Raw genomic sequence first — 11,804 nt, forward strand, 5'->3', positions numbered from 1 at the left:
GCCCAAAGAACAGAGAGAGCACATAAAAGGAGGGCACTTTTGTCTTGGGGCAGATTTCCATTTGGAGGTAAATTTAACAAAGCTAGAAAGGAAAAAGAAAATGGGTGTAGAAAGTCTTGTAGATAAGAGACAGTCCACGCAAACCACATGGGCTTGTCGAAATGGGGCGTGCTGGAGGACTCGGGCATGATTTGTTATTGCTCAAAAAATGAGTTTGAGGAGGAGGCTGAGGAAACAGGAAGAGCAAGGGGGCCTGAGGAGGTTAAGCAGGTGTCCCTTCATGAAGGCCGTCTGCACCGTGGGAAGCCTCGTGGGAGAGGGACTAGAAAGGGGTAAGCAGATCAGATCTGTATTTTAGATCATAACTGTCCTGAAAGCATGGTTGAAGAATCCAAGGAGGAATAAATTAGAGGCAGAAGTCTATTTCCAGGTGAGAAATGTCGAGAGCTTGACCTGAGACAGGGTTAGAAGGAGATGAGGAAAACAGAAGATAAGTTTGCAAGTTAAAAATGAAGACACATTGAGAGAAATATTGTAGCTGGGACTGACTCTTAGACTCCTGGCATAATGACTCTGTTTGTGGGGTCACTGTTGCAGATCGCAAATACAGGAGGGAGAAGAAGTTTAGGGGTCAAGGGGAGGTAATAGATAATAAGACTTTCAGACAGGTTGACTTTAAATTGCCTATGAGGCATTCAACTAGAGATGTCTAGTAGGCAGTGCGTGGAAAATACAAGCAGATCACAGGCATTCAAAATGAATTTCCCTTGATGCATTTATGTCCCCTGAGGTGCCAGTTGTTTGGGATGTATTCGTCCTACTGAAATACACAGGACTCCAGTAATTCTTTTCTTTGTTTACCACATGTGCTCACCCCATAGTGTCTCTCCTAATTGGCTTCTGGGTCAATCTGGCCAGTGGCAGAATACTGGAAGATGACAGACAATAGAAGTTGGATTATCAGTTTCTTAATTACTGCCTGCAGCGTTGCTATGGACTGGTATCCTTCAATCCAATGTCACAATTTTTGATAGATGACCCCTCAGTAATTGTCTCACTCTCTCTCACTCTTGTTGTCAGTCTTGCTCTCTTTTCTCTTCTTGGCCTTTCAGGCCTAGCTGTGGTAACCCCATTTCCATTCCTTGTGTCCCTCAACCATTTCCTTGGACCTTCTCTCTGCTGCGATCATACTGTCATAAAAAGTCCCTTTCTTAAGCTCTCCTTGAATATGCCACTTGAGTGCATCCCCTTTTTCTTGCCAAAAGAGACTGCTAAAGCTGGTTTTAAGATGTCACACTCTCCCAGTTTTCCTCCTGTTTCAGTGTCCATCCACCTTACTATCCTCCACTGGCTTCTCCTCATCTTCCTCACATTTAACCCCTAGAGTGTCCTGGTACTCACTTCTCAGACTTGTTCTTTTCCCTGTCTGCATGATCTCACCCAGATGACTTCAAACACCATCTATGTAGTAACCACCTCCAACCTTTCCCACTGAGTTTCAAACTCAGCTATTCGCTTAAAGGGCTAAGAGTCAAATAAAACTTAATTTGTCCAAATCATTTCCCTGCCCCCCAAATCCCTTCTAGCTTGATCATTTCCATCTCATCAGCAACACTGCCACTCATATAGTTGCTCAGACCAAAATCCTGAGAGTCACCTTGGACCCCTCTTTGATGCCTACCCTGCAAACAATCCAGTCACAAATACTATCAACTCTACCATCAGGGTACACCCTGAACCAACAGCTTCTCACTCTTGCACCATCAGTGTCCAAGGGCACCCCTCTTTCATCCTTCTCCTAACTACCTAATGGTCTCCTACAAGATCTACACAATTTTACTCTCTTCCCTGCTTAAGCTAGAGTGGATTTCTTTCGAGCCCAAATCAGAGCTTGTCACTCGCCTGTTCACAGGCTTTCAAAAATTTCCTATCGCAAACTGAATGAAATTTGAGTGTTTTCTCATGACTTTAAGCTCTCGGCCTTCTCGTCTCTGTCCAGCTCTCCAATTACTTTCTTCTCTTCCATCCACTTTCAGTTTCTTGCTGTCCAGCACAGCAGCCACTCATGAGCTGCACAGGCCTATCAACATTTCAATGGTGGCCACTCAGGTTTAGGAACTGAATTTCCCATTTTATTTAACTTTCACCAATTTATTAAATTTTAAAATAGGTACTAATTTAATTATCAAAAACTCTGAAGTATGCTTGGACAACATGGATATATTAATCTTTCTTATCAATTATAAATTTTATAAAGTCAAAATGAAAATCCATTATTTCTGATGAAAATTTAGCTTCTAAGTTGGGACACAATTTATGTATAAAATATGCATCAGATTTTGAAAAAAAACAAATGAAAAGAATGTAAACTACTATATTCATAATTTTTATTTGAATCTGTTTAAATGATAAACCATATCAAGATCAGTTTTACTTTCCCTGACCACACTATCCAAAAGCCTTCAGCCTCTCTCTCTTCTCCTGCTTTAATTTTTCTACATAACTCTCATCCCTACATCTATTTGCTTATTCTGTAACTCCCATACGAGAGAGTAAGCCTCATAAGAACCGGGCCTTCTTTCTTGTTCAATGCTTTATTCCCAAGGCCTAGAAAGAAAATGAGGTATGTAAGCACCTACTTAATATTTCTTGAAGAATGAATGAATGAAATAAGTCACCAATACTCAATGATAGCATAGCATGGACAATTTCTGTTTGTAAACCCTATGATTCTTTCATAATCCAGCGTTTAAACATCTCCACCACATTGAAACTTAAGTGAACATGAAACATTTCTCTCACTGGAACCCAGGACTTGGAGATTTCAAAGGTGTACAGAAGTCTTTGAAAGAGAAATAATATGTACAAGATAGAAACATGAAGTCTTCTAAAATGCCTTTTGCTTAGCAAGCCTTAAAACTGCATCTGAACTGTTTTGCAGTTAAGCACCAATGACTTCTTCGATTTTCAAAAGTCAGTAGCAGGTAAGTCTAAGAAGAAAACATATTCTAGGCTATCTCCAATGTGAAATATATAGAAAGCTTATAATTTGTATATTGCTGGGAATCACTGTGAATTTTTGACTTATATTTTAAATAGAAATATCACTTCAGGTACTAAGACAATCCTATTTTTTCTAATACGAATATATATACTTAGCATGAAAGCCATGGAATTTTAAATTTTTCTCTGAAATTGCATCAATTTGCACTTTCTAAACAATAAAGCCTGAGCTTTGGACAGCCCGTGCTGTGGACAGCACGACCACAAATGTCAAAGAATGTGCTTCTCCTCACAGCTCAGGAATTCCCAAATTGAAGTTAAGGTAAACGCATCAACATAGCAAAGCGGAAATACGATTCATTTTTATCTCACCTTCCAGAAATTGCATAACTTTCTGTAATTGCAAGGCTATTATCATGGATAACTGCAAAAGATTTTAGCAAACTCAGGCAATAAATCTTCAGTGGTGGAAGGAAGGGTGGAGAAGGAGAAGGTCTCCGTCTAGAAGGCCACAACAGTAAGAATGTTTGTGAGGTCAGCTGCGAGCCTAGCTCATGGCCAGAGTCTGAAATTGTCTCTGAATGACTGACTATTAGCTTCATGTTTGTGGACATGGAGTAATGAGTCCAGGAGGGTATGGGAGTGGGGAATCACATTAACCATCATTTCTTGTCCCCATACAGCCAGGCATGGTGTTGCTGGGTTATTTTGCTCATCTGCTTCTTAATTGTCTCTGAGCCAGCGAAGGTTCAACTTGTGTGACTAAGAAAATACCTGTGTATTTTATGTCAGGTTTGGGGGGATAGATTTTCTGCACATTTCTAGTCATTAAAGACTCATATTTGTGACCTTTGTCTGAAGGCCTGAGTCATATTCAGGCTCTCTACCATATTAGAGATAGAATTGGTGGGCTTAATGAATATTATGTGGGTGGAGTTATAATTTTACCACTTAACACTAATTTTTAGGCCTGTGGAGTTAGAAGAATCACAGAAGATGAGCTTCAGGAATAGACTTGCTGAGACTTGTCGTGGTGGTTAGCAATGGTTACACCGATTCTGGGTTCAGACCATGTGGGGCAGAGGCTGCCAATCTGTAAAGTACCCCTAGATTGTCTCATATCCTCTTAAAAATTTACGTTCCAGGGTCTGCTGTCAGCTCATACAAGCATTCAGGAACATGAAGTAGATTCAATGTCAAACCACAGAGATATGCATGAACTTGAGGCACCTGGCATGCCTCAAATTATAGTTCCTTCTAGAGATTTCAATTCAAAAGGTTGTTTATTTGGAAATGGAAGAAAAGAAAAAATATATTCAAAAGTGTTTTTTGATCCCTCAAGGTTCATTTTCATTTCCTTCATTCTTTTCTACCTGGAAATTGCTTTGTAACCCATTTTACACAATTACTCTGTTCTTATCCTGTGAAATCCTAAGCTGGATGTGTACCTTATACATAAACTGATATGACAGTGGTTAAATCCAACAATACTTTCTCTCCCTGAGAAAATATGCATAACTGTTTCCTATGATTCATCTCAATCCTGATATCAAATAGCTTTTGCTTTACACCTCTGGCTGTCAAATGCGTGTGCTGGTCTCGCTCTAAATTTAAAATCCAGTCAGGGGAATGAAGGAGATAACACCTCTTTTATTACAGTGTGGGAAAACAATAAAAATCATTTTGGATATTGAAATATCTCACAAAGCACCTGGGTATATTTCACTCTGTACAAAGAAAATTGCAGACAATATATTCAAAGAAATGAGTGTCTACTAAATACAGTTAAAGCGATGATACTTCCATAGTCACCAACAAGTTTGCAGCTATTAAATTGAATCAGCAAACTACAAATAAACACAGAGAAAACTCATTGCCTAGAAAAGAATGTCTCACTTGTTTTGTCATTAGCTACTTAAAACTCTCTACAAGTGCACTTATCTGAACCCAAATTCCAGAATAGAGATCAGACAGGTACTGAAACCAAGGCCAAGGCTTCTGTCTCTCATGTACTTCAATCAGGCCAGGCAGGACACAGAGAAACTTACAAATGCAAAATAAACTTAACAACATTATTAACTTATCAGCGTTGTTTGAGAGCTGTCCTTCAATATAGAGAGATCTAGTTCAAGGCTGCTCAAACTTTGATGCGTATATAAATCATCTGAGATCTTGATAAAAGGCAGATGCTGACTCAGAAGGTCTGGGGCAGAGCCTGGGAACCACTCTTCTAACCATTCCCAAGTGAGGGCAATGCTGCTGATCTGGGGGCCACATAGTAATAACTGTGGCAGTTCACTTGGCTTGTAGTATCTCCCGGAAACTGAAAAACCTGAGTTACCATTATCCTCTCAGTAATCCACTGTATAATCATAGAAAAACTGTGAGACTGACTAGTGCCTTGGTTTCTCATCTATGAAGAAGACGTACAAAGGTTAAGGAGGTCCCATGGATATGAAACCTTAAAGAGAATTAAAGATGTCCTGTGAGCATGTTTGGCCGAGCAAACATGTTCCAGGGCATGAAAAGCATCAGAAAAGTGAAGAAATGAGTCTTACAGGCTGAGAAGCCAAAGCACAACAAACAAACGGGCCCTACTGGAAGGCAGAACTGCAAGCAAAAGAATAAGAAGAAAGTATGAATGAAAGACAAAAAAGAGCAAAGAATCACGAAAAGAGTCATTTGAAGTAAAGTCAGACTTCAGGACAAAGAAATAGAGGATAATGTGAAAGCACTGTATTCCTTAATATTTAAAGAATTATGACCACAGAGATTTACAAAGAACAGATCATTGGAGACAGGTGGGGAAAAAAAAGATGCTTCAGCATATATTTTGAAAGAATGAGAAAAATTTTGGATGAAATACAACAAATTATTGAGAGTAGACAATAAAAGAAACAAATCACTTCTTTCTTCAAAACGCTGGATAAGCCCTGGCTCATGTAGCTCAGTGGACTGAGCATGGGCCTGTGAAGCAAAGGATCACTGGTTCTATTACCAGTCAGGGCACATGCCTGGGGTTGGGCCAGGTCCCCAGTAGGGGACACATGAAAGGCAACCACACATTGAAGTTTCTCTCCCACTTTTTCTCCTTCCCTTCCCCTCTCTCTAAAAATGAGTAAATAAAACATTTTTTTAAAAGCTGGATAAATTTTGAATGAAATTTTCTTGTTGGCCTTTTGGCATTTTTTAAGTACCAAGGCCACACACAGGTAACGCACTTTTCAGTCATTGTTCCGCTATGTATCTCTACCAACAGGAGATGAACCAAGTTGTTGGGGAAATTCCAAATGCACTAGAGCTTAACACTGAGGCTCTCCCTATTGGGCCCTTCTAGGACAGTCTGCCTTCTTATCCTCAAACCCTCCTTGTGACAGGGAACGTGTAGCAGAACTCAGGGAGAAGGAGGGGGACCAGAAAGAAAGGATGGAAAACCAACAACATTTTAAATTTATTTCTTTTATAAGTTACTACTTAATTAAACTTCCATATCAGCAAAGCTGGAAAATCCTGCTTATCGGGATTAACTGTCATTAATATTGGTAGCGTTCTTGAATTTTCCAAGGTTGAAACTACTGATGATTAACTTCTGGGAAGACCCGTGGTAACTATTTCAGACCTGTGAATTATCACACCTTCTCAATGTCAACAGACACCCACGTCAAGTGAATACCTCTTCAAAAGGCTGTAAGATTGCATTACATTTTTGGAAGGGACCATTCTAGCCATCAAATGGTGATGCTGTCCTTGAGCCTGCCAAGAACTGTGGCTGACTTCCTTCCAGATAAGGCTACTATCTGCCTGAGACTAACCTTCCCTATAAATCAGCAGATCCTGCACCAGAGGCTGACTCTGAAATCTAACTGGCAATTTTGACACATCTACAGATGGAAACAAAGGGGCACATTTAAAAGGTTTCCAACCCAAGGAGCACCAGTATTAGAACATTTGCCACATGGTCAGCTGTACAGAAGGGTAGAGGAGACATGATATTGCTCACAGATAAAGATAGCAGGCCCAGAACAGTAACCTGGCCCTCTACATTTACCAAGATTCACTCAAGATTCTATTGCTGTATTCACAGGCTTTTATCTCTTTGACAACCAAACCCAAGAGGTTTGCCAAAATAGAATTCCAGTGTAGGGGGAAAGAAGCTAAAGAATTATGCATTAATAACACCTTTACCCACAGGCAGAACATATTTTCATCTGCACACATCAGGAACCAGAGATTTTAGGTTATTAAGGGTGAGGGAGGCTAATAGTCTTTGGGATGACCCTCTTGGGACGCCTATTTGCATAATGAAGCTAATACATTGCAACACAACTCAGCAGTTCTTTGGGATCAGCTACTTGTAGTCACACATGGTATTTTTAATTCACTAACTAAATTACTTTGTGGAAGAATTGTTGGTTGCTAATATCAAAACTATGTCTACAAATAATTCATAACTATATTTACCAATGGTGAAGAAACCTAATTGGTAAAGATGTATGGTTTAATTAATCTATCTTTTGGAAAATCTCAAATTAATGCATAGATAAAAATCACCACTGATAAAGGTTTAAACTCTGCTCATGTTATCTGCATAATCTAACCTTGAGTAGGGCCTCTTCCTTGCCCTGGATTTCCCAAACCAGGACACCAAGATCAGGGAGCACCCTCTGCCTGGAGTTATCACATAACAAGGGAAAGCAAGCCAAAACTTTTGGCCATGATCTTATTTTCATATTTAGTTGTTATAGAACATTTATTTATATTTATAATGATGGCCATGTGTCAATATACATTTGACCAAACCTGTAGAATGTACACCACCAGGGGTAAACACTTCAGTAAACTATGGACTTTGGGTAATTTTGATGTATTCAGGTAGATTCATCAATGGTAACAGATGGTAATTGAATTATCACATCTGCTGGGAGGTCCTGATGCAAAAGAAGTGCTTTGGTTTTCCTGGTGCTTTGCTTTTTCTAGACGTATTTAATACATAGAAATTGGTATATATCAACCTACATTGACACATCTCTACAAACAACAAAAATGCACTGGGTGTGTAGGTGGTGCCATTCAATGCATTAAGAAGATCAGCAAAAAGGGGGGCTGCTCCCCCAAGGACCTCTGTATCTCAGTGGTGCTCAAATCACAACTGAGTAGCTAATCCATTCCATCCATTATTGACTAGCAATGAGTTATTTTAACTCTTTATCTATTCAGCTTAAATTTAGCTTTATTTGCTTTCATGAATAGCTTGCTAACCCAACACACCTGTTTCAACTCAAAGTTTGGCGAAACCAGGGTAAGAGAAAAGTAGCCATCATGGACTCTGCTGAGTTTCAGATGAAGACCATTAAAATCATATTGATGCTGCAGAAAAGAGAAAAAGAATGTAGGAAAATCGGGAGGCTTGAGAGAGCTGGTCCCAAGATGAGAGACAAAGGAGAGTGTTTAGAAGAGGAGTTGGAATCTGTTAGAATGAATGTGGTCTGTCCAGTGGTGGAGCCACGTAGGGTCCAAAATGAAGAGACTCGACAGGCAGAGATGAACTACGTTAAAATATTATAATTCTCTCTCCTTTTGAATGTAGGATGGACTTTGTGACTTGCTTCCAACAAATAGAGCATGGAAGGGGGAAACAGTAAGTTTACAGTGGAAAAGCCTGATAAACACAACCTTAAGCAAGTGATTATGCTTACCATCCTCAGTGATAAGTCTTGTTGATATCATTCGGCCCTGATATGACATGATGAGAAGAGCATGTCCCCTCTGGGACATTTTCCCATAAACCCACAACTCAGTCTGATCATGAGAAAAATATCAGGTAAACCCAAATTGAGGGCCATTCTACAAAATACTTGATGAGTGCTTTTCAAAACTGTCAAGAACATGACAAATAAGGGAACATGCTGAAACTGTCACAGATAAGAGACTAAGAAGTGATGACTAAATGCAATGTGGAAACACGATTACATCTTTGCATGAACAAAAAGACATCACTGGAAAAACTGATGAAATCCAAAGAAAGTCTGAAGTTTAGTTGATAGTATATATAATCACAATTACTATTGGTTAATAGTAATGAGACAATGTCAATTTTTAGTTTTAACATATGCAACACAGTTATACAAGATGTTCCTATTAGGGAAAAATGGGATGACAAGTATTGGGCACACTCTGTGCTATCTTTGAAACATTTTTTAAAATGTATGCTTATTCAAAAAAAAGTTAATTTAAAAATAATGTGGGTTACTCTTTTATCTTATTAAAAGGATTATAGCATAAGTATTTCCCCCCAGTGCATATTTTAAAGAAGATATGTAATTTTCTATGGTATAAAGAAAATGAAAAAAATACAGACTCAGAGTGGTTGAGCTTTAAGTATATTGTGTTTAAAAAAACACTAGTGATTATTCGTTTATAGAGGCTTTATGAGAAACAGAGATAAAAGGGTATATGGCTAGCAATAAAGGTAAAAGCCACAGATAAAGGTAAAAAAGGTAAAGGCATTTCAAAATGATGGCTCCCACATCAGCCATCTCCTGCTTTGCATTGGCCAATTAGGTAAATTGCACTCTAGATAGTCATTAAACCTAGATAAGGTGGGAGTTTCATAAATGAATCATTTGTGCTCAAGGGAATGGACATGGGAAAAATAAGGCGTAGATTAGGAGCCAACTCTGGATAATAATGAGCAAGAATAAAAACATGAAACTGACCCCAACATTGGTCACTGATAGGACACTCAGGCCCCAAGGTGCCTAAAGAGGGACAAGGTGGAAGGAGATACTTTACAAAGTTGGTTCAAGCCATTTGCCTTTAGATATGCCATGGGGAGGCTAGCTCACGGACAACTCTCATCTGTTTTGTTTTCTCCCCTCTCCATTAACAGTCTGGAGTGGAAAATGAGACCTTGAGGGATGGAAATCCCAACTCCGCCACTAGCAGAAGTTTCAATATTCATAAATTCCCTTAATCTCTCTGGATCTCAGTTTTCACTAGTGAAAAATGAGGAAGTTACAGCTGATCACTTCAAAAGTCTTTTTTACGTTATAAACATTATGCAAAAAGATGATCTAATGGACTACTTTGGGCACAGAAACCCCCAATCTGCCAACATTGATTGTTATATCCAGTAGCATGTAAGTAAGAATAGGTAGAGTCAACACATAAAACTGGGCCCTGTGTAAACCTTGATTCTGTGGACACAATGAAGTACCCACCACTTTTTTAGCTGTTTCAACATCAAAATCATATTGCCACTTCTAGGAAAGCCTGGTGTGCTGGTTACTTCAGGCCTTCAAAAGTAAGGCCTCAAACACATATTCCTCTCTTATTGCTTCAATTTACGATTCTAATCACAAAAACATATGATGTTGGCTTGGAGATACCATAATTTTCTATGAAAATAGAGATGCAAATTATCTACAGGTATTAATGATCCTTTCATGGTGACTAAACACTGCAATGAGATTAAAGTTGAACTCTGTGTCCTAGATGCTCTCTCATGAGAGAAGAAAATAAGGAAAAGGGGTAGAGAAGAGAGAGAGAGAGAAGGGAGGGTAGTTATAAGAAAGAATATATAGTCTGTAGACTAGCCAGCAACAATATCTGAAATCCATAAAAAATAAAATTGACCAAAGAAAAACTGGTCACGTAAGAATTGGAAAATAGTCAACCATTTTAGGTTTAAAAGGACAGGAATGAAAGGGTCATCTGGGGGAAATTGGGAGAAATATAAGATGACCAAATTATCCCAGTTTATCAAGATCTTTCCCATTTTAGGCACTGAAAGTTCTGCACCTTGGGAAATCCCCCAGTCTCCCCAAAGTGGGGATGGGTGGTCAACCCTAGTAAAAAGACTATACCCAAATATCATATTGTTTTATTTTAAGATGACCCTTACATAAAAATGGTGAAATTTTCTCCCATATACACATACATTTCTTGTTCTTAAGAAAATGTACAGTACTTTTGATCCTTTTCTAGTTCATAAGTGTGATGATTGGGTGTTCACACTCTTGTGTGACATGTGCCTCCCACAAACCTCATTATGGCATCGGCACATTACCCATCTGACATGAACTCTGAAAAAAAAAAGAAAATGTACTTTTATCCACATTACTCTTTACCACCTTATATCCAGGAATTAACTTAGACTTATGATCCATCTAATCTTATGATCGGGTCTAGTTTTTACCAATGAAGAAGACTTAAATCTACAAACTAAGATGAATAACGTATTAGCAAATACTGCAAAAACAAAGTCCTTGACTCTTATTTAAGATCATCTTCTACATCAAGTAGAATGACTTTCAAATTGGAAAATGTAGATAACAACCTAGTTCTCCAGGAAATTTAGTTAAAGATGCTAGCAGATAGTTTAGGGGGAAAAAAAAGATGTCTTAGTTTGAAATGAGTAGAAGTTATCAGATTCAAATTTTATATATACACTTAGTTAAAACAACAACAACACTTAATTCACCATAAAAAGCAACGTGTTCCAATAGATGAGATTTGGGCAAACAGCCCAATATTTCAAAATAGAAAAATGAAGTTATAAACTAGAAGCTACATCAAGCTGACCTTGATATTGACTCTGGCCATATTCTGGAACAAAGTTGAAGCAAAGGAACCAACACAGACAATCAACTTGTCATGACAAGCTAATTTATATCTTAAAAAAAAAGAATCATAGGCAGGAAGGTCAAAAAACACCATACAAAGAATATATATTGATTTCAGGAAGTTTAAAATACAATATTTCATTTGTGGTTTATTTTTCAAAGTTTCCCTCTATACCC

At 38.5% G+C, this 11,804-nt stretch overlaps 1 non-coding gene across 1 annotated transcript; it reads left to right on the plus strand.

Annotated features, from left to right (window-relative positions):
• Positions 1-10,977: 10,977 nt before the first annotated feature.
• On the plus strand, positions 10,978-11,081 carry LOC119048091 (small nucleolar RNA U13). Its single transcript, XR_005082260.1, has one exon. It is a non-coding gene; the product is annotated as a small nucleolar RNA U13 (small nucleolar RNA).
• The last annotated feature ends 723 nt before the right edge of the window (positions 11,082-11,804 follow it).

Source organism: Artibeus jamaicensis, unplaced genomic scaffold (assembly GCF_021234435.1).
Source record: "Artibeus jamaicensis isolate MK-2021 breed Jamaican fruit bat unplaced genomic scaffold, CSHL_Jam_final contig_1015, whole genome shotgun sequence".
Classification (NCBI taxonomy): Eukaryota; Metazoa; Chordata; class Mammalia; order Chiroptera; family Phyllostomidae; genus Artibeus; species Artibeus jamaicensis.